General features: G+C 37.6%; 2 non-coding genes across 2 annotated transcripts; both read right to left on the reverse strand.

Moving 5' to 3' along the window:
- Positions 1-19,869: 19,869 nt before the first annotated feature.
- On the reverse strand, positions 19,870-20,033 carry LOC135008753 (U1 spliceosomal RNA). Its single transcript, XR_010208400.1, has one exon. It is a non-coding gene; the product is annotated as a U1 spliceosomal RNA (small nuclear RNA).
- Positions 20,034-20,185: 152 nt separating this feature from the next.
- LOC135008564 (U1 spliceosomal RNA) lies at positions 20,186-20,349 on the reverse strand. The gene has a single exon (XR_010208218.1). It is a non-coding gene; the product is annotated as a U1 spliceosomal RNA (small nuclear RNA).
- Positions 20,350-24,561: the final 4,212 nt, after the last annotated feature.

A 24,561-nucleotide genomic window follows, 5' to 3' on the forward strand; every position in this document is an offset into this window, starting at 1 on the left:
AAAATGCAAAGGTACAATACAGCTTTTCCTTGCCAATATCTCTCTTTTGCAAAGAGATAGGCATTGGAAAATTCAGGGCTATAACATGTAGATGAAGCACTAACAGGAGGCTTTAAAATTTTCATTCTAGTGTCTTTCGTTTGGGAGAAAAATGCAAAGGTACAATACAGCTTTTCCTTGCCAATATCTCTCTTTTGCAAAGAGCTAGGCATTGGAAAATTCAGGGCTATAACGTGTAGATGAAGCACTAACAGGAGGCTTTAAAATTTTCATTCTAGTGTCTTTCGTTTGGGAGAAAAATGCAAAGGTACAATACAGCTTTTCCTTGCCAATATCTCTCTTTTGCAAAAAGATAGGCATTGGAAAATTCAGGGCTATAACATGTAGATGAAGCACTAACAGGAGGCTTTAAAATTTTCATTCTAGTGTCTTTCGTTTGGGAGAAAAATGCAAAGGTACAATACAGCTTTTCCTTGCCAATATCTCTCTTTTGCAAAGAGATAGGCATTGGAAAATTCAGGGCTATAACATGTAGATGAAGCACTAACAGGAGGCTTTAAAATTTTCATTCTAGTGTCTTTCGTTTGGGAGAAAAATGCAAAGGTACAATACAGCTTTTCCTTGCCAATATCTCTCTTTTGCAAAGAGATAGGCATTGGAAAATTCAGGGCTATAACATGTAGATGAAGCACTAACAGGAGGCTTTAAAATTTTCATTCTAGTGTCTTTCGTTTGGGAGAAAAATGCAAAGGTACAATACAGCTTTTCCTTGCCAATATCTCTCTTTTGCAAAGAGCTAGGCATTGGAAAATTCAGGGCTATACCGTGTAGATGAAGCACTAACAGGAGGCTTTTAAATTTTCATTCTAGTGTCCTTCGTTTGGGAGAAAAATGCAAAGGTACAATACAGCTTTTCCTTGCCGATATCTCTCTTTTGCAAAGAGATAGGCATTGGAAAATTCAGGGCTATAACGTGTAGATGAAGCACTAACAGGAGGCTTTAAAATTTTCATTCTAGTGTCTTTCGTTTGGGAGAAAAATGCAAAGGTACAATACAGCTTTTCCTTGCCGATATCTCTCTTTTGCAAAGAGCTAGGCATTGGAAAATTCAGGGCTATAACGTGTAGATGAAGCACTAATAGGAGGCTTTAAAATTTTCATTCTAGTGTCCTTCGTTTGGGAGAAAAATGCAAAGGTACAATACAGCTTTTCCTTGCCAATATCTCTCTTTTGCAAAGAGCTAGGCATTGGAAAATTCAGGGCTATAACGTGTAGATGAAGCACTAACAGGAGGCTTTAAAATTTTCATTCTAGTGTCTTTCGTTTGGGAGAAAAATGCAAAAGTACAATGCTGCTTTTCCTTGCCGATATCTCTCTTTTGCAAAGAGATAGGCATTGGAAAATGCAGGGCTATAACGTGTAGATGAAGCACTAACAGGAGGCTTTAAAATTTTCATTCTAGTGTCTTTCGTTTGGGAGAAAAATGCAAAGGTACAATACAGCTTTTCCTTGCCAATATCTCTCTTTTGCAAAGAGCTAGGCATTGGAAAATGCAGGGCTATAACGTGTAGATGAAGCACTAACAGGAGGCTTTACAATTTTCATTCTAGTGTCTTTCGTTTGGGAGAAAAATGCAAAGGTACAATGCTGCTTTTCCTTGCCGATATCTCTCTTTTGCAAAGAGCTAGGCATTGGAAAATGCAGGGCTATAACGTGTAGATGAAGCACTAACAGGAGGCTTTACAATTTTCATTCTAGTGTCTTTCGTTTGGGAGAAAAATGCAAAGGTACAATACAGTTTTTCCTTGCCGATATCTCTCTTTTGCAAAGAGATAGGCATTGGAAAATTCAGGGCTATAACGTGTAGATGAAGCACTAACAGGAGGCTTTAAAATTTTCATTCTAGTGTCTTTCGTTTGGGAGAAAAATGCAAAGGTACAATACAGCTTTTCCTTGCCGATATCTCTCTTTTGCAAAGAGATAGGCATTGGAAAATTCAGGGCTATAACGTGTAGATGAAGCACTAATAGGAGGCTTTAAAATTTTCATTCTAGTGTCTTTCGTTTGGGAGAAAAATGCAAAGGTACAATACAGCTTTTCCTTGCCAATATCTCTCTTTTGCAAAGAGCTAGGCATTGGAAAATTCAGGGCTATACCGTGTAGATGAAGCACTAACAGGAGGCTTTTAAATTTTCATTCTAGTGTCCTTCGTTTGGGAGAAAAATGCAAAGGTACAATACAGCTTTTCCTTGCCGATATCTCTCTTTTGCAAAGAAATAGGCATTGGAAAATTCAGGGCTATAACGTGTAGATGAAGCACTAACAGGAGGCTTTAAAATTTTCATTCTAGTGTCTTTCGTTTGGGAGAAAAATGCAAAGGTACAATACAGCTTTTCCTTGCCGATATCTCTCTTTTGCAAAGAGCTAGGCATTGGAAAATTCAGGGCTATAACGTGTAGATGAAGCACTAACAGGAGGCTTTAAAATTTTCATTCTAGTGTCTTTCGTTTGGGAGAAAAATGCAAAGGTACAATACAGCTTTTCCTTGCCAATATCTCTCTTTTGCAAAGAGATAGGCATTGGAAAATTCAGGGCTATAACATGTAGATGAAGCACTAACAGGAGGCTTTAAAATTTTCATTCTAGTGTCTTTCGTTTGGGAGAAAAATGCAAAGGTACAATACAGCTTTTCCTTGCCAATATCTCTCTTTTGCAAAGAGCTAGGCATTGGAAAATTCAGGGCTATACCGTATAGATGAAGCACTAACAGGAGGCTTTTAAATTTTCATTCTAGTGTCCTTCGTTTGGGAGAAAAATGCAAAGGTACAATACAGCTTTTCCTTGCCGATATCTCTCTTTTGCAAAGAGATAGGCATTGGAAAATTCAGGGCTATAACGTGTAGATGAAGCACTAACAGGAGGCTTTAAAATTTTCATTCTAGTGTCTTTCGTTTGGGAGAAAAATGCAAAGGTACAATACAGCTTTTCCTTGCCGATATCTCTCTTTTGCAAAGAGCTAGGCATTGGAAAATTCAGGGCTATAACGTGTAGATGAAGCACTAATAGGAGGCTTTAAAATTTTCATTCTAGTGTCCTTCGTTTGGGAGAAAAATGCAAAGGTACAATACAGCTTTTCCTTGCCAATATCTCTCTTTTGCAAAGAGCTAGGCATTGGAAAATTCAGGGCTATAACGTGTAGATGAAGCACTAACAGGAGGCTTTAAAATTGTCATTCTAGTGTCTTTCGTTTGGGAGAAAAATGCAAAAGTACAATGCTGCTTTTCCTTGCCGATATCTCTCTTTTGCAAAGAGATAGGCATTGGAAAATGCAGGGCTATAACGTGTAGATGAAGCACTAATAGGAGGCTTTAAAATTTTCATTCTAGTGTCTTTCGTTTGGGAGAAAAATGCAAAGGTACAATACAGCTTTTCCTTGCCGATATCTCTCTTTTGCAAAGAGCTAGGCATTGGAAAATGCAGGGCTATAACGTGTAGATGAAGCACTAACAGGAGGCTTTAAAATTTTCATTCTAGTGTCTTTCGTTTGGGAGAAAAATGCAAAGGTACAATACAGCTTTTCCTTGCCAATATCTCTCTTTTGCAAAGAGCTAGGCATTGGAAAATGCAGGGCTATAACGTGTAGATGAAGCACTAACAGGAGGCTTTACAATTTTCATTCTAGTGTCTTTCGTTTGGGAGAAAAATGCAAAGGTACAATACAGTTTTTCCTTGCCGATATCTCTCTTTTGCAAAGAGATAGGCATTGGAAAATTCAGGGCTATAACGTGTAGATGAAGCACTAATAGGAGGCTTTAAAATTTTCATTCTAGTGTCCTTCGTTTGGGAGAAAAATGCAAAGGTACAATACAGCTTTTCCTTGCCGATATCTCTCTTTTGCAAAGAGATAGGCATTGGAAAATTCAGGGCTATAACGTGTAGATGAAGCACTAACAGGAGGCTTTAAAATGTTCATTCTAGTGTCCTTCGTTTGGGAGAAAAATGCAAAGGTACAATACAGCTTTTCCTTGCCGATATCTCTCTTTTGCAAAGAGATAGGCATTGGAAAATTCAGGGCTATAACGTGTAGATGAAGCACTAATAGGAGGCTTTAAAATTTTCATTCTAGTGTCCTTCGTTTGGGAGAAAAATGCAAAGGTACAATACAGCTTTTCCTTGCCGATATCTCTCTTTTGCAAAGAGATAGGCATTGGAAAATTCAGGGCTATAACGTGTAGATGAAGCACTAACAGGAGGCTTTAAAATTTTCATTCTAGTGTCTTTCGTTTGGGAGAAAAATGCAAAGGTACAATACAGCTTTTCCTTGCCGATATCTCTCTTTTGCAAAGAGCTAGGCATTGGAAAATTCAGGGCTATAACGTGTAGATGAAGCACTAACAGTAGGCTTTAAAATTTTCATTCTAGTGTCTTTCGTTTGGGAGAAAAATGCAAAGGTACAATACAGCTTTTCCTTGCCAATATCTCTCTTTTGCAAAGAGATAGGCATTGGAAAATTCAGGGCTATAACGTGTAGATGAAGCACTAACAGGAGGCTTTAAAATTTTCATTCTAGTGTCTTTCGTTTGGGAGAAAAATGCAAAGGTACAATACAGCTTTTCCTTGCCAATATCTCTCTTTTGCAAAGAGCTAGGCATTGGAAAATTCAGGGCTATACCGTGTAGATGAAGCACTAACAGGAGGCTTTTAAATTTTCATTCTAGTGTCCTTCGTTTGGGAGAAAAATGCAAAGGTACAATACAGCTTTTCCTTGCCGATATCTCTCTTTTGCAAAGAGATAGGCATTGGAAAATTCAGGGCTATAACGTGTAGATGAAGCACTAACAGGAGGCTTTAAAATTTTCATTCTAGTTTCTTTCGTGTGGGAGAAAAATGCAAAGGTACAATACAGTTTTTCCTGGCCGATATCTCTCTTTTGCAAAGAGATAGGCATTGGAAAATTCAGGGCTATAACGTGTAGATGAAGCACTAACAGGAGGCTTTAAATTTTTCATTCTAGTTTCCTTCGTTTGGGAGAAAAATGCAAAGGTACAATACAGATTTTCCTTGCCGATATCTCTCTTTTGCAAAGAGATAGGCATTGGAAAATTCAGGGCTATAACGTGTAGATGAAGCACTAACAGGAGGCTTTAAAATTTTCATTCTAGTTTCTTTCGTTTGGGAGAAAAATGCAAAGGTACAATACAGTTTTTCCTGGCCGATATCTCTCTTTTGCAAAGAGATAGGCATTGGAAAATTCAGGGCTATAACGTGTAGATGAAGCACTAACAGGAGGCTTTAAATTTTTCATTCTAGTTTCCTTCGTTTGGGAGAAAAATGCAAAGGTACAATACAGATTTTCCTTGCCGATATCTCTCTTTTGCACAGAGATAGGCATTGGAAAAGTCAGGGCAATAACGTGTAGATAAAGCACTAACAGGAGGCTTTAAAATTTTCATTCTAGTGTCCTTCGTTTGGGAGAAAAATGCAAAGGTACAATACAGCTTTTCCTTGCCAATATCTCTCTTTTGCAAAGAGCTAGGCATTGGAAAATTCAGGGCTATACCGTGTAGATGAAGCACTAACAGGAGGCTTTTAAATTTTCATTCTAGTGTCTTTCGTTTGGGAGAAAAATGCAAAGGTACAATGCAGCTTTTCCTTGCCGATATCTCTCTTTTGCAAAGAGATAGGCATTGGAAAATGCAGGGCTATAACGTGTAGATGAAGCACTAACAGGAGGCTTTAAAATTTTCATTCTAGTGTCTTTCGTTTGGGAGAAAAATGCAAAGGTACAATACAGTTTTTCCTGGCCGATATCTCTCTTTTGCAAAGAGATAGGCATTGGAAAATTCAGGGCTATAACGTGTAGATGAAGCACTAACAGGAGGCTTTAAAATTTTCATTCTAGTTTCCTTCGTTTGGGAGAAAAATGCAAAGGTACAATACAGATTTTCCTTGCCGATATCTCTCTTTTGCAAAGAGATAGGCATTGGAAAATTCAGGGCTATAACGTGTAGATGAAGCACTAACAGGAGGCTTTAAAATTTTCATTCTAGTGTCTTTCGTTTGGGAGAAAAATGCAAAGGTACAATACAGCTTTTCCTGGCCGATATCTCTCTTTTGCAAAGAGATAGGCATTGGAAAATTCAGGGCTATAACGTGTAGATGAAGCACTAACAGGAGGCTTTAAAATTTTCATTCTAGTGTCCTTCGTTTTGGAGAAAAATGCAAAGGTACAATACAGCTTTTCCTTGCCGATATCTCTCTTTTGCAAAGAGATAGGCATTGGAAATTTCAGGGCTGTAACGTGTAGATGTAGCACTAATAGGAGGCTTTTAAATTTTCATTCTAGTGTCTTTCGTTTGGGAGAAAAATGCAAAGGTACAATGCAGCTTTTCCTTGCCGATATCTCTCTTTTGCAAAGAGATAGGCATTGGAAAATGCAGGGCTATAACGTGTAGATGAAGCACTAACATGAGGCTTTAAAATTTTCATTCTAGTGTCTTTCGTTTGGGAGAAAAATGCAAAGGTACAATACAGCATTTCCTTGCCGATATCTCTCTTTTGCAAAGAGATAGGCATTGGAAAATTCAGGGCTATACCGTGTAGATGAAGCACTAACAGGAGGCTTTAAAATTTTCATTCTAGTGTCTTTCGTTTGGGAGAAAAATGCAAAAGTACAATGCAGCTTTTCCTTGCCGATATATCTCTTTTGCAAAGAGATAGGCATTGGAAAATGCAGGGCTATAACGTGTAGATGAAGCACTAACAGGAGGCTTTAAAATTTTCATTCTAGTGTCTTTCGTTTGGGAGAAAAATGCAAAGGTACAATACAGCATTTCCTTGCCGATATCTCTCTTTTGCAAAGAGATAGGCATTGGAAAATTCAGGGCTATAACGTGTAGATGAAGCACTAACAGGAGGCTTTAAAATTTTCATTCTAGTGTCTTTCGTTTGGGAGAAAAATGCAAAGGTACAATACAGTTTTTCCTTGCCGATATCTCTCTTTTGCAAAGAGATAGGCATTGGAAAATTCAGGGCTATAACGTGTAGATGAAGCACTAATAGTAGGCTTTAAAATTTTCATTCTAGTGTCCTTCGTTTGGGAGAAAAATGCAAAGGTACAATACAGCTTTTCCTTGCCGATATCTCTCTTTTGCAAAGAGCTAGGCATTGGAAAATTCAGGGCTATAACGTGTAGATGAAGCACTAACAGGAGGCTTTAAAATTTTCATTCTAGTGTCTTTCGTTTGGGAGAAAAATGCAAAGGTACAATACAGCTTTTCCTTGCCAATATCTCTCTTTTGCAAAGAGCTAGGCATTGGAAAATTCAGGGCTATACCGTATAGATGAAGCACTAACAGGAGGCTTTTAAATCTTCATTCTAGTGTCCTTCGTTTGGGAGAAAAATGCAAAGGTACAATACAGCTTTTCCTTGCCGATATCTCTCTTTTGCAAAGAGATAGGCATTGGAAAATTCAGGGCTATAACGTGTAGATGAAGCACTAACAGGAGGCTTTAAAATTTTCATTCTAGTGTCTTTCGTTTGGGAGAAAAATGCAAAGGTACAATACAGCTTTTCCTTGCCGATATCTCTCTTTTGCAAAGAGCTAGGCATTGGAAAATTCAGGGCTATAACGTGTAGATGAAGCACTAATAGGAGGCTTTAAAATTTTCATTCTAGTGTCCTTCGTTTGGGAGAAAAATGCAAAGGTACAATACAGCTTTTCCTTGCCAATATCTCTCTTTTGCAAAGAGCTAGGCATTGGAAAATTTAGGGCTATAACGTGTAGATGAAGCACTAACAGGAGGCTTTAAAATTTTCATTCTAGTGTCTTTCGTTTGGGAGAAAAATGCAAAAGTACAATGCTGCTTTTCCTTGCCGATATCTCTCTTTTGCAAAGAGATAGGCATTGGAAAATGCAGGGCTATAACGTGTAGATGACGCACTAACAGGAGGCGTTAAAATTTTCATTCTAGTGTCTTTCGTTTGGGAGAAAAATGCAAAGGTACTATACAGCTTTTCCTTGCCAATATCTCTCTTTTGCAAAGAGCTAGGCATTGGAAAATGCAGGGCTATAACGTGTAGATGAAGCACTAACAGGAGGCTTTACAATTTTCATTCTAGTGTCTTTCGTTTGGGAGAAAAATGCAAAGGTACAATGCTGCTTTTCCTTGCCGATATCTCTCTTTTGCAAAGAGATAGGCATTGGAAAATGCAGGGCTATAACGTGTAGATGAAGCACTAACAGGAGGCTTTAAAATTTTCATTCTAGTGTCTTTCGTTTGGGAGAAAAATGCAAAGGTACAATACAGCTTTTCCTTGCCGATATCTCTCTTTTGCAAAGAGATAGGCATTGGAAAATTCAGGGCTATAACGTGTAGATGAAGCACTAATAGGAGGCTTTAAAATTTTCATTCTAGTGTCCTTCGTTTGGGAGAAAAATGCAAAGGTACAATACAGCTTTTCCTTGCCGATATCTCTCTTTTGCAAAGAGATAGGCATTGGAAAATTCAGGGCTATAACGTGTAGGTGAAGCACTAACAGGAGGCTTTAAAATTTTCATTCTAGTGTCTTTCGTTTGGGAGAAAAATGCAAAGGTACAATACAGCTTTTCCTTGCGGATATCTCTCTTTTGCAAAGAGCTAGGCATTGGAAAATTCAGGGCTATAACGTGTAGATGAAGCACTAACAGGAGGCTTTAAATTTTTCATTCTAGTGTCTTTCGTTTGGGAGAAAAATGCAAAGGTACAATACAGCTTTTCCTTGCCGATATCTCTCTTTTGCAAAGAGCTAGGCATTGGAAAATTTGTTCTCTGAAAAGTGTCCACAAAGCCAAGTTTCTGATTAACACCTTTGTAGGGATGGTTTTTAACCTATTACTAAATTAAACTTGCTTCATTGGAAAGGCAGCAAGATGCATCCTCATTTCAATATCTACTGAAATAATACAGGTTGACACCAGGAAACATTAACGCCACTGCATCCTTGCTGCTTTCTCATGTGGAAGTCTGTTTAATGTGAAAACAAGGTGATATCTAATTAGCACACAGGTAAGGAATTAAGAAAATCTTTATTTAAGGGTGAAGATGTTTCTCACAAAATCGTTGCCCCAATGCATCATTGAAATTCAAGCTGGAAAGATGATTTTAATATATCACTTGTACATTTTGTATTGCTCTTCTGGTGACAATGTAGTTTGTTTTTGTCAATTACCATTTTAATAATCGGATAAAGAAAATTAAGTGGATTTTTGAAAGAAAACAATACTGTCAATATACTATTAAAACAAATTAAAATGGTAAAAGTTATTGTACTTTAAGTAAAAATAAAAGAGCAAAAATATCAATCCCAGTTTTGGTTTACTTTAATTAACAAACAAAAAAATGCATATAGCAGAGGATAGTTTCAATCTGCCTATCTCTGGGTTATGGACCCAGCATGCTTCCATTACAGTACTCTGCTGCACATGTAATTGCAAGAGATCCTGAAGCACTCACTCATCATGGGAAAGTACCAATGTGTTTCTTCATTGGTTGATGGAAGAAACATCTTACAAAAACTCTCCAGATTATTGACTATTTAAAGTTTTTCTAGGAAACGTTCTAGATGAATGCTTATTAGCCTTTGTCAGTATGTACTTTTGCAAAGTGTCTCTGTGGTGCAATCGGTTAGTGTGTTTGGTTATTAACCAAAGGGTTGGTGGTTCAATCCCACCCAGGGATGTTATTGACCTTGTCATCAGATTTTGGTGATCTTTAAGTAGACAAGTCAAAATTTCAAACCCCCTCTTATGGTGTAGGGTACCTGGCCTACTCTGATGTAATCAGAGTTAGATTTGATTAAGTGATTTTATCAAAAAACAGCTAGGAAGCACAATTTAGCAGTGGGTTGCAGAGAAAATGAAATATGCTGGCAGAAAAATCCAATTGAGTGATTAAACAGCTCTTCATTTTCTGGCTTTATTTTTATGCTAACAAATTTGTTCTCTGAAAAGTGTCCAAAAAGCCAAGTATCGGATTAACATCTTTGTAGGGATGGTTTTTCACCTATTACTAAATTAAACTTGCTTCATTGGAAAGGCAGCAAGATGCATCCTCATTTCAATATCTACTGAAATAATACAGGTTGACACCAGGAAACATTAACGCCACTGCATCCTTGCTGCTTTCTCATGTGGAAGTCTGTTTAATGTGAAAACAAGGTGATATCTAATTAGCACACAGGTAAGGAATTAAGAAAATCTTTATTTAAGGGTGAAGATGTTTCTCACAAAATCGTTGCCCCAATGCATCATTGAAATTCAAGCTGGAAAGATGATTTTAATATATCACTTGTACATTTTGTATTGCTCTTCTGGTGACAATGTAGTTTGTTTTTGTCAATTACCATTTTAATAATCGGGTAAAGAAAATTAAGTGGATTTTTGAAAGAAAACAATACTGTCAATATACTATTAAAAATATTAAAATGGTAAAAGTTATTGTACTTTAAGTAAAAATAAAAGAGCAAAAATATCAATCCCAGTTTTGGATTACTTTAATTAACAAAAAAAATGCATATAGCAGAGGATAGTTTCAATCTGCCTACCTCTGGGTTATGAACCCAGCATGCTTTCATTACAGTACTCTGCTGCACATGTAAGTGCAAGAGATCCTGAAGCACTCACTCATCATGGGAAAGTACCAATGTGTTTCTTCGTTGGTTGATGGAAGAAACATCTTACAAAAACTCTCCAGATTATTGACTTTTTAAAGTTTTTCTAGGAAACGTTCTAGATGAATGCTTATTAGCCTTTGTCAGTATGGACTTTTGCAAAGTGTCTCTGTGGCGCAATCGGTTAGTGTGATTGGTTATTAACCAAAGGGTTGGTGGTTCAATCCCACCCAGGGATGTAATTGACCTTGTTATCAGATTTTGGTGATCTTTAAGTAGACAAGTCAAAATTTCAAAAACCCCTGTTATGGTGTAGGGTACCTGGCCTTCTCTGATGTAATCAGAGTTAGATTTGATTCAGTGATTTTATAAAAACAGCTAGGAAGCACAATTTAGCAGTGGTTTGCAGAGAAAAAGAAATATGCTGGCAAAAAAATCCAATTGAGTGATTAAACAGCTCTTCATTTTCTGGCTTTATTTTTATGCTAACAAATTTGTTCTCTGAAAAGTGTCCACAAAGCCAAGTATCTGATTAACATATTTGTAGGGATGGTTTTTCACCTATTACTAAATTAAACTTGCTTCATTGGAAAGGCAGCAAGATGCATCCTCATTTCAATATCTACTGAAATAATACAGGTTGACACCAGGAAACATTAACGCCACTGCATCCTTGCTGCTTTCTCATGTGGAAGTCTGTTTAATGTGAAAACAAGGTGATATCTAATTAGCACACAGGTAAGGAATTAAGAAAATCTTTATTTAAGGGTGAAGATGTTTCTCACAAAATCGTTGCCCCAATGCATCATTGAAATTCAAGCTGGAAAGATGATTTTAATATATCACTTGTACATTTTGTATTGCTCTTCTGGTGACAATGTAGTTTGTTTTTGTCAATTACCATTTTAATAATAGGGTAAAGAAAATTAAGTGGATTTTTGAAAGAAAACAATACTGTCAATATACTATTAAAACAAATTAAAATGGTAAAAGTTATTGTACTTTAAGTAAAAATAAAAGAGTAAAAATATCAATCCCAGTTTTGGATTACTTTAATTAACAAAAAAAATGCATATAGCAGAGGATAGTTTCAATCTGCCTACCTCTGGGTTATGAACCCAGCATGCTTTCATTACAGTACTCTGCTGCACATGTAAGTGCAAGAGATCCTGAAGCACTCACTCATCATGGGAAAGTACCAATGTGTTTCTTCGTTGGTTGATGGAAGAAACATCTTACAAAAACTCTCCAGATTATTGACTTTTTAAAGTTTTTCTAGGAAACGTTCTAGATGAATGCTTATTAGCCTTTGTCAGTATGGACTTTTGCAAAGTGTCTCTGTGGCGCAATCGGTTAGTGTGATTGGTTATTAACCAAAAGGTTGGTGGTTCAATCCCACCCAGGGATGTAATTGACCTTGTTATCAGATTTTGGTGATCTTTAAGTAGACAAGTCAAAATTTCAAAAACCCCTGTTATGGTGTAGGGTACCTGGCCTTCTCTGATGTAATCAGAGTTAGATTTGATTCAGTGATTTTATAAAAACAGCTAGGAAGCACAATTTAGCAGTTGTTTGCAGAGAAAAATAAATATGCTGGCAAAAAAATCCAATTGAGTGATTAAACAGCTCTTTATTTTCTGGCTTTATTTTTATGCTAACAAATTTGTTCTCTGAAAAGTGTCCACAAAGCCAAGTATCTGATTAACATCTTTGTAGGGATGGTTTTTCACCTATTACTAAATTAAACTTGCTTCATTGGAAAGGCAGCAAGATGCATCCTCATTTCAATATCTACTGAAATAATACAGGTTGACACCAGGAAACATTAACGCCACTGCATCCTTGCTGCTTTCTCATGTGGAAGTCTGTTTAATGTGAAAACAAGGTGATATCTAATTAGCACACAGGTAAGGAATTAAGAAAATCTTTATTTAAGGGTGAAGAGGTTTCTCACAAAACCGTTGCCCCAATGCATCATTGAAATTCAAGCTGGAAAGATGATTTTAATATATCACTTGTACATTTTGTATTGCTCTTCTGGTGACAATGTAGTTTGTTTTTGTCAATTACCATTTTAATAATCGGGTAAAGAAAATTAAGTGGATTTTTGAAAGAAAACAATACTGTCTATATACTATTAAAACAAATTAAAAAGGTAAAAGTTATTGTACTTTAAGTAAAATAAAAAGAGCAAAAATATCAATCCCAGTTTTGGATTACTTTAATTAACAAAAAAAAAATGCATATAGCAGAGGATTATTTCAATCTGCCTACCTCTGGGTTATGGACCCAGCATGCTTCCATTACAGTACTCTGCTGCACATGTAAGTGCAAGAGATCCTGAAGCACTCACTCATCATGGGAAAGTACCAATGTGTTTCTTCGTTGGTTGATGGAAGAAACATCTTACAAAAACTCTCCAGATTATTGACTATTTAAAGTTTTTCTAGGAAACGTTCTAGATGAATGCTTATTAGCCTTTGTCAGTATGGACTTTTGCAAAGTGTCGCTGTAGCGCAATCAGTTAGTGTGTACGGCTATTAACCAAAAAGTTGGTGGTTCAATCCCACCCAGGGACGTAATTGACCTTGTGATCAGATTTTGGTGATATTTAAGTAGACAAGTCAAAATTTCAAACCCTCTCTTATGGTGTAGGGTACCTGGCCTACTCTGATGTAATCAGAGTTAGATTTGATTAAGTGATTTTATAAAAAAAACAGCTAGGAAGCACAATTTAGCAGTGGTTTGCAGAGAAAAAGAAATATGCTGGCAGAAAAATCCAATTGAGTGATTAAACAGCTCTTCATTTTCTGGCTTTATTTTTATGCTAACAAATTTGTTCTCTGAAAAGAGTCCACAAAGCCAAGTATCTGATTAACACCTTTGTAGGGATGGTTTTTCACCTATTACTAAATTAAACATGCTTCATTGGAAAGGCAGCAAGATGCATCCTCATTTCAATATCTACTGAAATAATACAGGTTGACACCAGGAAACATTAACGCCACTGCATCCTTGCTGCTTTCTCATGTGGAAGTCTGTTTAATGTGAAAACAAGGTGATATCTAATTAGCACACAGGTAAGGAATTAAGAAAATCTTTATTTAAGGGTGAAGATGTTTCTCACAAAATCGTTGCCCCAATGCATCATTGAAATTCAAGCTGGAAAGATGATTTTAATATATCACTTGTACATTTTGTATTGCTCTTCTGGTGACAATGTAGTTTGTTTTTGTCAATTACCATTTTAATAATCGGGTAAAGAAAATTAAGTGGATTTTTGAAAGAAAACAATACTGTCAATATACTATTAAAACAAATTAAAATGGTAAAAGTTATTGTACTTTAAGTAAAAATAAAAGAGCAAAAATATCAATCCCAGTTTTGGATTACTTTAATTAACAAAAAAAAATGCATATAGCAGAGGATAGTTTCAATCTGCCTACCTCTGGGTTATGAACCCAGCATGCTTTCATTACAGTACTCTGCTGCACATGTAAGTGCAAGAGATCCTGAAGCAATCACTCATCATGGGAAAGTACCAATGTGTTTCTTCGTTGGTTGATGGAAGAAACATCTTACAAAAACTCTCCAGATTATTGACTTTTTAAAGTTTTTCTAGGAAACGTTCTAGATGAATGCTTATTAGCCTTTGTCAGTATGGACTTTTGCAAAGTGTCTCTGTGGAGCAATCGGTTAGTGTGATTGGTTATTAACCAAAGGGTTGGTGGTTCAATCCCACCCAGGGATGTAATTGACCTTGTTATCAGATTTTGGTGATCTTTAAGTAGACAAGTCAAAATTTCAAAAACCCCTGTTATGGTGTAGGGTACCTGGCCTTCTCTGATGTAATCAGAGTTAGATTTGATTCAGTGATTTTATAAAAACAGCTAGGAAGCACAATTTAGCAGTGGTTTGCAGAGAAAAAGAAATATGCTGGCAAAAAAATCCAATTGAGTGATTAAACAGCTCTTCATTTTCTGGCTTTATTTTTATGCTAACAAATTTGTTCTCTGAAAAGTGTCCACAAAGCCAAGTATCTGATTAACATCTTTGTAGGGATGGTTTTTCACCTATTACTAAATTAAACTTGCTTCATTGGAAAGGCAGCAAGATGCATCCTCATTTCAATATCTACTGAAATAATACAGGTTGACACCAGGAAACATTAACGCCACTGCATCCTTGCTGCTTTCTCATGTGGAAGTCTGTTTAATGTGAAAACAAGGTGATATCTAATTAGCACACAGGTAAGGAATTAAGAAAATCTTTATTTAAGGGTGAAGATGTTTCTCACAAAATCGTTGCCCCAATGCATCATTGAAATTCAAGCTGGAAAGATGATTTTAATATATCACTTGTACATTTTGTATTGCTCTTCTGGTGACAATGTAGTTTGTTTTTGTCAATTACCATTTTAATAATAGGGTAAAGAAAATTAAGTGGATTTTTGAAAGAAAACAATACTGTCAATATACTATTAAAACAAATTAAAATGGTAAAAGTTATTGTACTTTAAGTAAAAATAAAAGAGCAAAAATATCAATCCCAGTTTTGGATTACTTTAATTAACAAAAAAAATGCATATAGCAGAGGATAGTTTCAATCTGCCTACCTCTGGGTTATGAACCCAGCATGCTTTCATTACAGTACTCTGCTGCACATGTAAGTGCAAGAGATCCTGAAGCACTCACTCATCATGGGAAAGTACCAATGTGTTTCTTCGTTGGTTGATGGAAGAAACATCTTACAAAAACTCTCCAGATTATTGACTTTTTAAAGTTTTTCTAGGAAACGTTCTAGATGAATGCTTATTAGCCTTTGTCAGTATGGACTTTTGCAAAGTGTCTCTGTGGCGCAATCGGTTAGTGTGATTGGTTATTAACCAAAGGGTTGGTGGTTCAATCCCACCCAGGGATGTAATTGACCTTGTTATCAGATTTTGGTGATCTTTAAGTAGACAAGTCAAAATTTCAAAAACCCCAGTTATGGTGTAGGGTACCTGGCCTTCTCTGATGTAATCAGAGTTAGATTTGATTCAGTGATTTTATAAAAACAGCTAGGAAGCACAATTTAGCAGTTGTTTGCAGAGAAAAAGAAATATGCTGGCAAAAAAATCCAATTGAGTGATTAAACAGCTCTTCATTTTCTGGCTTTATTTTTATGCTAACAAATTTGTTCTCTGAAAAGTGTCCACAAAGCCAAGTATCTGATTAACATCTTTGTAGGGATGGTTTTTCACCTATTACTAAATTAAACTTGCTTCATTGGAAAGGCAGCAAGATGCATCCTCATTTCAATATCTACTGAAATAATACAGGTTGACACCAGGAAACATTAACGCCACTGCATCCTTGCTGCTTTCTCATGTGGAAGTCTGTTTAATGTGAAAACAAGGTGATATCTAATTAGCACACAGGTAAGGAATTAAGAAAATCTTTATTTAAGGGTGAAGATGTTTCTCACAAAATCGTTGCCCCAATGCATCATTGAAATTCAAGCTGGAAAGATGATTTTAATATATCACTTGTACATTTTGTATTGCTCTTCTGGTGACAATGTAGTTTGTTTTTGTCAATTACCATTTTAATAATAGGGTAAAGAAAATTAAGTGGATTTTTGAAAGAAAACAATACTGTCAATATACTATTAAAACAAATTAAAATGGTAAAAGTTATTGTACTTTAAGTAAAAATAAAAGAGCAAAAATATCAATCCCAGTTTTGGATTACTTTAATTAACAAAAAAATGCATATAGCAGAGGATAGTTTCAATCTGCCTACCTCTGGGTTATGAACCCAGCATGCTTTCATTACAGTACTCTGCTGCACATGTAAGTGCAAGAGATCCTGAAGCACTCACTCATCATGGGAAAGTACCAATGTGTTTCTTCGTTGGTTGATGGAAGAAACATCTTACAAAAACTCTCCAGATTATTGACTTTTTAAAGTTTTTCTAGGAAACGTTCTAGATGAATGCTTATTAGCCTTTGTCAGTATGAACTTTCGCAAAGTGTCTCTGTGGCGCAATCGGTTAGTGTGTTTGATTATTAACCAAAGGGTTGGTGGTTCAATCCCACCCAGGGATGTAATTGACCTTGTTATCAGATTTTGGTGATCTTTAAGTAGACAAGTCAAAATTTCAAACCTCCTCTTATGGTGTAGGGTACCTGGCCTACTCTGATGTAATCAGAGTTAGATTTGATTAAGTGATTTTATAAAAAATAGCTAGGAAGCACAATTTAGAAGTGGGTTGCAGAGAAAAAGAAATATGCTGGCAGAAAAATCCAACTGAGTGATTAAACAGCTCTTCATTTTCTGGCTTTATTTTTATGCTAACAAATTTGTTCTCTGAAAAGTGTCCACAAAGCCAAGTATCTGATTAACACCTTTGTAGGGATGGTTTTTCACCTATTACTAAATTAAACGTGCTTCATTGGAAAGGCAGCAAGATGCATCCTCATTTCAATATCTACTGAAATAATACAGGTTGACACCAGGAAACATTAAAGCCACTGCATCCTTGCTGCTTTCTCATGTGGAAGTCTGTTTAATGTGAAAACAAGGTGATATCTAATTAGCACACAGGTAAGGAATTAAGAAAATCTTTATTTAAGGGTGAAGAGGTTTCTCACAAAACCGTTGCCCCAATGCATCATTGAAATTCAAGCTGGAAAGATGATTTTAATATATCACTTGTACATTTTGTATTGCTCTTCTGGTGACAATGTAGTTTGTTTTTGTCAATTACCATTTTAATAATCGGGTAAAGAAAATTAAGTGGATTTTTGAAAGAAAACAATACTGTCTATATACTATTAAAACAAATTAAAAAGGTAAAAGTTATTGTACTTTAAGTAAAATAAAAAGAGCAAAAATATCAATCCCAGTTTTGGATTACTTTAATTAACAAAAAAAAATGCATATAGCAGAGGATTATTTCAATCTGCCTACCTCTGGGTTATGGACCCAGCATGCTTCCATTACAGTACTCTGCTGCACATGTAAGTGCAAGAGATCCTGAAGCACTCACTCATCATGGGAAAGTACCAATGTGTTTCTTCATTGGTTGATGGAAGAAACATCTTACAAAAACTCTCCAGATTATTGACTATTTAAAGTTTTTCTAGGAAACGTTCTAGATGAATGCTTATTAGCCTTTGTCAGTATGTACTTTTGCAAAGTGTCGCTGTAGCGCAATCAGTTAGTGTGTACGGCTATTAACCAAAAAGTTGGTGGTTCAATCCCACCCAGGGACGTAATTGACATTGTGATCAGATTTTGGTGATATTTAAGTAGACAAGTCAAAATTTCAAACCCTCTCTTATGGTGTAGGTTACCTGGCCTACTCTGATGTAATCAGAGTTAGATTTGATTAAGTGATTTTATAAAAAAAAACAGCTAGGAAGCACAATTTAGCAGTGGTTTGCAGAGAAAAAGAAATATGCTGGCAGAAAAATCCAATTGAGTGATTAAACAGCTCTTCATTTTCTGGCTTTATTTTTATGCTAACAAATTTGTTCTCTGAAAAGAGTCCACAAAGCCAAGTATCTGATTAACACCTTTGTAGGGATGGTTTTTCACCTATTACTAAATTAAACATGCTTCATTGGAAAGGCAGCAAGATGCATCCTCATTTCAATATCTACTGAAATAATACAGGTTGACACCAGGAAACATTAACGCCACTGCATCCTTGCTGCTTTCTCATGTGGAAGTCTGTTTAATGTGAAAACAAGGTGATATCTAATTAGCACACAGGTAAGGAATTAAGAAAATCTTTATTTAAGGGTGAAGAGGTTTCTCACAAAATCGTTGCCCCAATGCATCATTGAAATTCAAGCTGGAAAGAAGATTTTAATATATCACTTGTACATTTTGTATTGCTCTTCTGGTGACAATGTAGTTTGTTTTTGTCAATTACCATTTGAATAATAGGGTAAAGAAAATTAAGTGGATTTTTGAAAGAAAACAATACTGTCAATATACTATTAAAACAAATTAAAATAATAAAAGTTATTGTACTTAAAGTAAAAATAAAAGAGCAAAAATATCAATCCCAGTTTTGGATTACTTTAATTAACAAAAAAAATGCATATAGCAGAGGATAGTTTCAATCTGCCTACCTCTGGGCTATGGGCCCAGCATGCTTCCATTGCAGTACTCTGCTGCACATGTAAGTGCAAGAGATCCTGAAGCACTCACTCATCATGGGAAAGTACCAATGTGTTTCTTCATTGGTTGATGGAAGAAACATCTTACAAAAACTCTCCAGATTATTGACTTTTTAAAGTTTTTCTAGGAAACGTTCTAGATGAATGCTTATTAGCCTTTGTCAGTATATACTTTTGCAATGTGTCTCTGTGGCGCAATCAGTTAGCGTGTTCGGTTATTAACCAAAAGGTTGGTGGTTCAATCCTACCCAGGGACGTAATTTACCTTGTTATCAGATTTTGGTGATCTTTAAGTAGACAAGTCAAAATTTCAAACCCCCTCTTATGGTGTAGGGTACCTGGCCTTCTCTGATGTAATCAGAGTTAGATTTGATTAAGTGATTTTATAAAAAATAGCTAGGAAGCACAATTTAGAAGTGGGTTGCAGAGAAAAAGAAATATGCTGGCAGAAAAATCCAACTGAGTGATTAAACAGATCTTCATTTTCTGGCTTTATTTTTATGCTAACAAATTTGTTCTCTGAAAAGTGTCCACAAAGCCAAGTATCTGATTAACATCTTTGTAGGGATGGTTTTTCACCTATTACTAAATTAAACTTGCTTCATTGGAAAGGCAGCAAGTGATGTCATCCAAGCAGTGGGTCAAAGTTGGCTTCAACCCTCGTCTGCTTATGAAAAGAGAAAAGGGATATGCAGGGCATGGCGGCCTTTTGCGACGCTTGGATGACCCCTAGTTCGCATTAAACACCCCCACCCTCCTTCGGTGTGGGGCTCATGTTGGCCATGCCCCAGCCCCTGAAGCATTCAAGCTGATTTCTTGCAGCAGCTGGGTACTGTAACAGCTCCAGAGCTGCTCTGTAAGGCAAGTAAAAGGGTGTGGGCCCTGCAGCACTACCTGTAGTTTGCATTGTGCATTGGAAGGCACAAAGTAAGCAGATGGGAGGAGAAGTCAGGATAGTGCACAAGGTTATAGAAGGGAGGGGCTCAAGAAAAGAGAAGTGGAAACAGACAGCATACTAGGCTGGAGAGAGACCTGAGACAAAGAGATCTGAATTATACGAGAGCCGTCCAGGGGAAACACAAATTATGCAGTCAAGTTTCCCACATTTGGGGAAATCGCAAGGGGCAGCACACCCAGAGTGCAATGGGTGAGCCTTGCCCTGGGAGAAGCAACTTCATGATCATAGTATCTCACCTGGCAGGTTAGTAGGAGTTGGGCTAGAGCTGGGGAGGGTCGCTGCTCGGGCACCCCCCTGTCAAGTGAAGGAGATCCAACTGAGGCAGCACAAGGGAACTCTCGAAAGAAGAACAAGGCTAGAGTAAGATCTGAGACAAAGAAATCTGACTTTTACCAGAGCTGACCAGAGGAAAGCACAAACACAGTCCCCCACTACCACAAATAATGCAGTCGAGTTTCCCACATTTGGGGAAATCACAGGGGTCAGCATACCCAGAATGCAATGAATGAACCTAACCCTGGGAGAACAATCTTCATGACCATGGTATCTCCTATGCAAAATAAGTATGATTTGGGATAGGGCTGGGGAGGGCCGTTGCTCAGGCACATCTCTGTCAAGTAAGTTGCATTTGATTTGTTGTTTGGGGGTGCTTCAGTATTAGGCAGCCTTCTGCCCTACCATGTTCATCTGAAAATATGTGTTCTCCCTGCAGTTGTTGTCCCCAGATGAAAGTTCCCTTGTGCTGCCTCAGTTGAATCTCCTTTTGGAGAAGACCTCAATAAGATTGTAGCTGATCTGGCTACTGCTAAAACAGCTTGCCTACCTAGTATGACTCCTACCACGCAGAAGGCTAAAAGTACTTTTCTTGGCCCTTTCATCCTCCAGGTAAAGCGTACCCAAGGTCAGGCATACCCAAAGCAAGCTCATGTTTCCGGACCTGCCAAGCCCAGACTGAAGCAATCCTGGGCTGCCCATCAGCCTGCTTCCAAAACGGACAAGCCTGCCGCATGACGGTGCAGGCCTCCCTCTGGGGGATCCCCGGGTGGGGGGCCCGACTTCTAGGTTTGGCAAAGAAAGGTATAATTCTAAGCTAGAGAATTCTGTTTGGAGCTCACCTTGTACTTTGTGAAGAAATAATCAGCATTGTGGCTGAGCAGATACATGTAGTGTGTGGCTGCAAACTGCATGGATCTGCTGCGTTGTAATGCTGATTCTTTTTTTTTGCAAAGTACCAATAGCTTCATATAATGTTCACAATTTTTATGCAGGATCAAATAGCTCAATAGGTAGGGTGTTTGATTAGAATTCAACAGGTTATAGGTTTGAATCCTGGGTATGGTAGTTTGAGATGTGTTATTTAATAAAGTCTGTTGTTCTGACTGCCGGCATCCTATCACCTGGGATATCATACTAAATAAATGGAATTGATCAAATTTTTTTTTTTTTTTTAACTAGGGACAATTTCCAGATACTTCTCTTTATAACTGAGATTGCCCCCTGGAACTTCACATCAGTTGACAACTATGCATGAGTGGGCAGTGCTTGCCCTGGATCTGCCCACCCATTTATGTGCTGTCATAAAATAAAGCATGACTAACAGTTAGCCTGGGCGTACACTACACAATTATCTGTCAGGCTATCTATCCAGTCTGGATGGATGGAATGAAAATCTGGTAATGTATAGGAGCAAATGTCAATTAACCATTTGCTCCCAAACACTAGAAAAGTGGTCAAAAATGGTCATTACACAAATTGGTTAAACCCAAAATTTAACCAATTTGTTCAGGGGACCATTTTTGTCCATTTTTTAGTGTTTGAGAGTAAATCGTTGATGGTCATTTGCTCACATAGATAACCGGATTTCTATTCCAACCAGCCAGTGTTGGAGAGATGGTCTGCCAGATTACATAATGCATACCAGAGCCATAACTAGACTTTTTGGTGCCCTGTGACAGAGAATTATATGCCCACCCCCCCATTTTTGCAATATGGACAAAAGGCGCATGCCTTGTGGGGAAGGGGCATAACAAGATTGGTCTCAGAGAAAGCACATGAGATATGAAGATATATCTAGTATACTTGACACTCAATGGTTTGTGGTATTGCAGGGGTGCCCTCCTTAAATGCATATACAGTCACACATGGCATGTTTGTGTAAATGGCATATCAGCAGTCAGCACTAACTGGTGACATGCCATTTGTACAAGTAAGCCATGTGTGACTAATATATAAACATACTTTATTAAATAACACCTCAAACTATCATACCCAGGATTCAAACCTATAACCTGTTAAATTCTAGTCAAACACCCTACCCATTGAGCTACTTGATCCTGCATCTATTCTAACCTCCAAAAACAGATTCAGTTGCATTTTCCAGCGTGTTTTGTTTGCGCCTTTGCAAATGTCTTACATCGACAAACTTATTTAGTACTATTTTGCAAATAGGGTTACATTGTCGCAACATTGTGTTCCCTAATTGCTTGATTTTTTAAATGCAAAAATTGATAAAGACACCTGATAATTGCTCTGTGGAGTCTTCTTTTGTGTCTACTTCTTATCTACATTTAATTCCCTACCTATAATCAAGGCATTTTTAAATGCTGGGCGCTGCCAGGACGTGAGGCCTACCTAGTCTTTAGATCTGAATTTGAATGTACTTGTGAACTTACTTAATTTCCTACTTCTAAATTCATTCCTAAATTCACTACTTACATTAATCCTGTAGTTGGGCATTTTGAGCATTCAATTGTGGGCATTGTTTTGTGTCCAGACCAGCAGCTGGTGGTGTGCATTTGCTGGAAAGGCATCGAAGATCTCCGATATGCTGCATCTCCTGATGTGTGTCTGCCTCAAGTGGCTGTCAGCAAATGCATGCTAGACACCCCATTCCAAGCTGATTGTGACATCACGGAACATGCATCATAGAACAGGCATGCTAGAACATGGGTCTTCAACCTGCGATCCTCCAGCTGCTGTGGAACTACATATCCCAGCATGCCCTGCCTCAGTTTTAGCATACCTTAATAGCAAAACTGTGGCAGGGCATGCTGGGATGTGTAGTTTCACAGCAGCTGGAGGGCCACAGGATGAAGACCCATGTGCTAGAACCAAACCGCAGGTACATTGAATGCTAGCAAGCTGAATGTTTAAATCCTTTTTGTTCCGCAGCATTCCAATGCGGAAGATTCCATGGAACCAGAGATTATTCCATTGAGAAGGACATGCTGCCTGGATGACTGCACTGTGCAAATTAAATCACGGAGCCAGTTGGCTTGTGGGTGGCTCTGGTGACTGGGTGGTTGGGTGGGCGGTGTGTCGGAGGTGGAGCACATGCAAATGAATGTGTATCATCCAGCTAGTGAGAGAGAAAACTCATGCAAGAGTGTGCCTGCTTGTCAGTGAGTTATGCACCTTGCCAGACGTCAAATCTACATGGAGCAACTGGAGGGGACAAGAGCAGGTTTGGAAAATATAGACAGAAGAGCATATATGCTGGCGCATTCTCCATGATTGTGTCAGCTTATGTTTTGGTGCACTGCACTTTCCTCCACTAAGTTTTAGCCATTTTGTTTAAACGCAAGTGTAGTTGCTTCTCGCTCTTTTGGCTGTGATATTGTATCGTGGTTGAAGAGTCTGCTGGAGGGATTGTTTTCTTCATTGGCGAGAGACTGAAGATATTCCAGGATGGAAGGCTTGGGAACACTATCCGTTTTTCAGTTGTGGAAGAGTTGAAAGACCGGATTGGACTACATTCTATAGTAAAGGGTATCTTTGTATTTATTAATCCTCCCTTTATATGTGTCTGTCTTTCAATAAAGCTTTGGGCTTGTGATTCCGTCACCCTCTTACACTCCACACCCATAGCCTTATTAACTATTGTATTGTTTAAATGTATAGTGCAGTTCATGATTTATAGTGTAGGCTGGCCTGTGCTGTAGTTCTTGAACTGTACTATACCGACAGCATTTGTATTGTGTTTTGGCTGTGCTGCAACACAGTACTTATGTGTGTAATGTTTATGTATGTTTTTTTGCTTCTTTATGTCAATAAAGACTGCTTTTTCAATCCAATATCTGAAAACAATCAATGTTTATCTTTGATGGCAATAGAAGTGGTATGATATTTGCTGCTTTTGAAAGGCAATATCTGATATGTCCCCTATCTGGGAACCATATATTAAATGGCTTTTCAGAAAAGGGAGATGGGAGAAGAGCTTTCAGTACTTGTAGGACCGATGCACATTTCCTATTCTAGCCTCCAAAAACAGATTCAGTTGCATTTTCCAGCGTGTTTTGGATGCGCCTTTGCAAATGTCTTACATCGACAAACTTATTTAGTACTATTTTGCAAATAGGGTTACATTGTTGCAACATTGTGTTCCCTAATTGCTTGATTTTTTAAATGCAGCAATTGATAAAAACACCTGATAACTGCTCTGCGGAGTCTTATTTTGTGTCTACTTCTTATCTACATTTAATTCCGTACCTCTAATCAAGGCATTTTTAAATGCTGGCGGCTGCCAGGACGTGAGGCCTACCTAGACTTTAGATCTGAATTTGAATGTACTAGTGAACTAACTTAATTTCCTACTTCTAAATTCATTCCTAAATTCACTACTTACATGAATCCTGTAGTTGGGCATTTTGGGACTTCGATTGTGGGCATTGTTTTGTGTCCAGACCAGCAGCAGGTGGTGTGCATTTGCTGGAAAGGCATCGAAGACCTCCGATATGCTGCATCTCCTGATGTGTGTCTCCCTCAAGTCGCTGTCAGCAA

The sequence above is a fragment of the Pseudophryne corroboree genome, unplaced genomic scaffold, assembly GCF_028390025.1.
Source record: "Pseudophryne corroboree isolate aPseCor3 unplaced genomic scaffold, aPseCor3.hap2 scaffold_223, whole genome shotgun sequence".
Lineage (NCBI taxonomy): Eukaryota > Metazoa > Chordata > Amphibia > Anura > Myobatrachidae > Pseudophryne > Pseudophryne corroboree.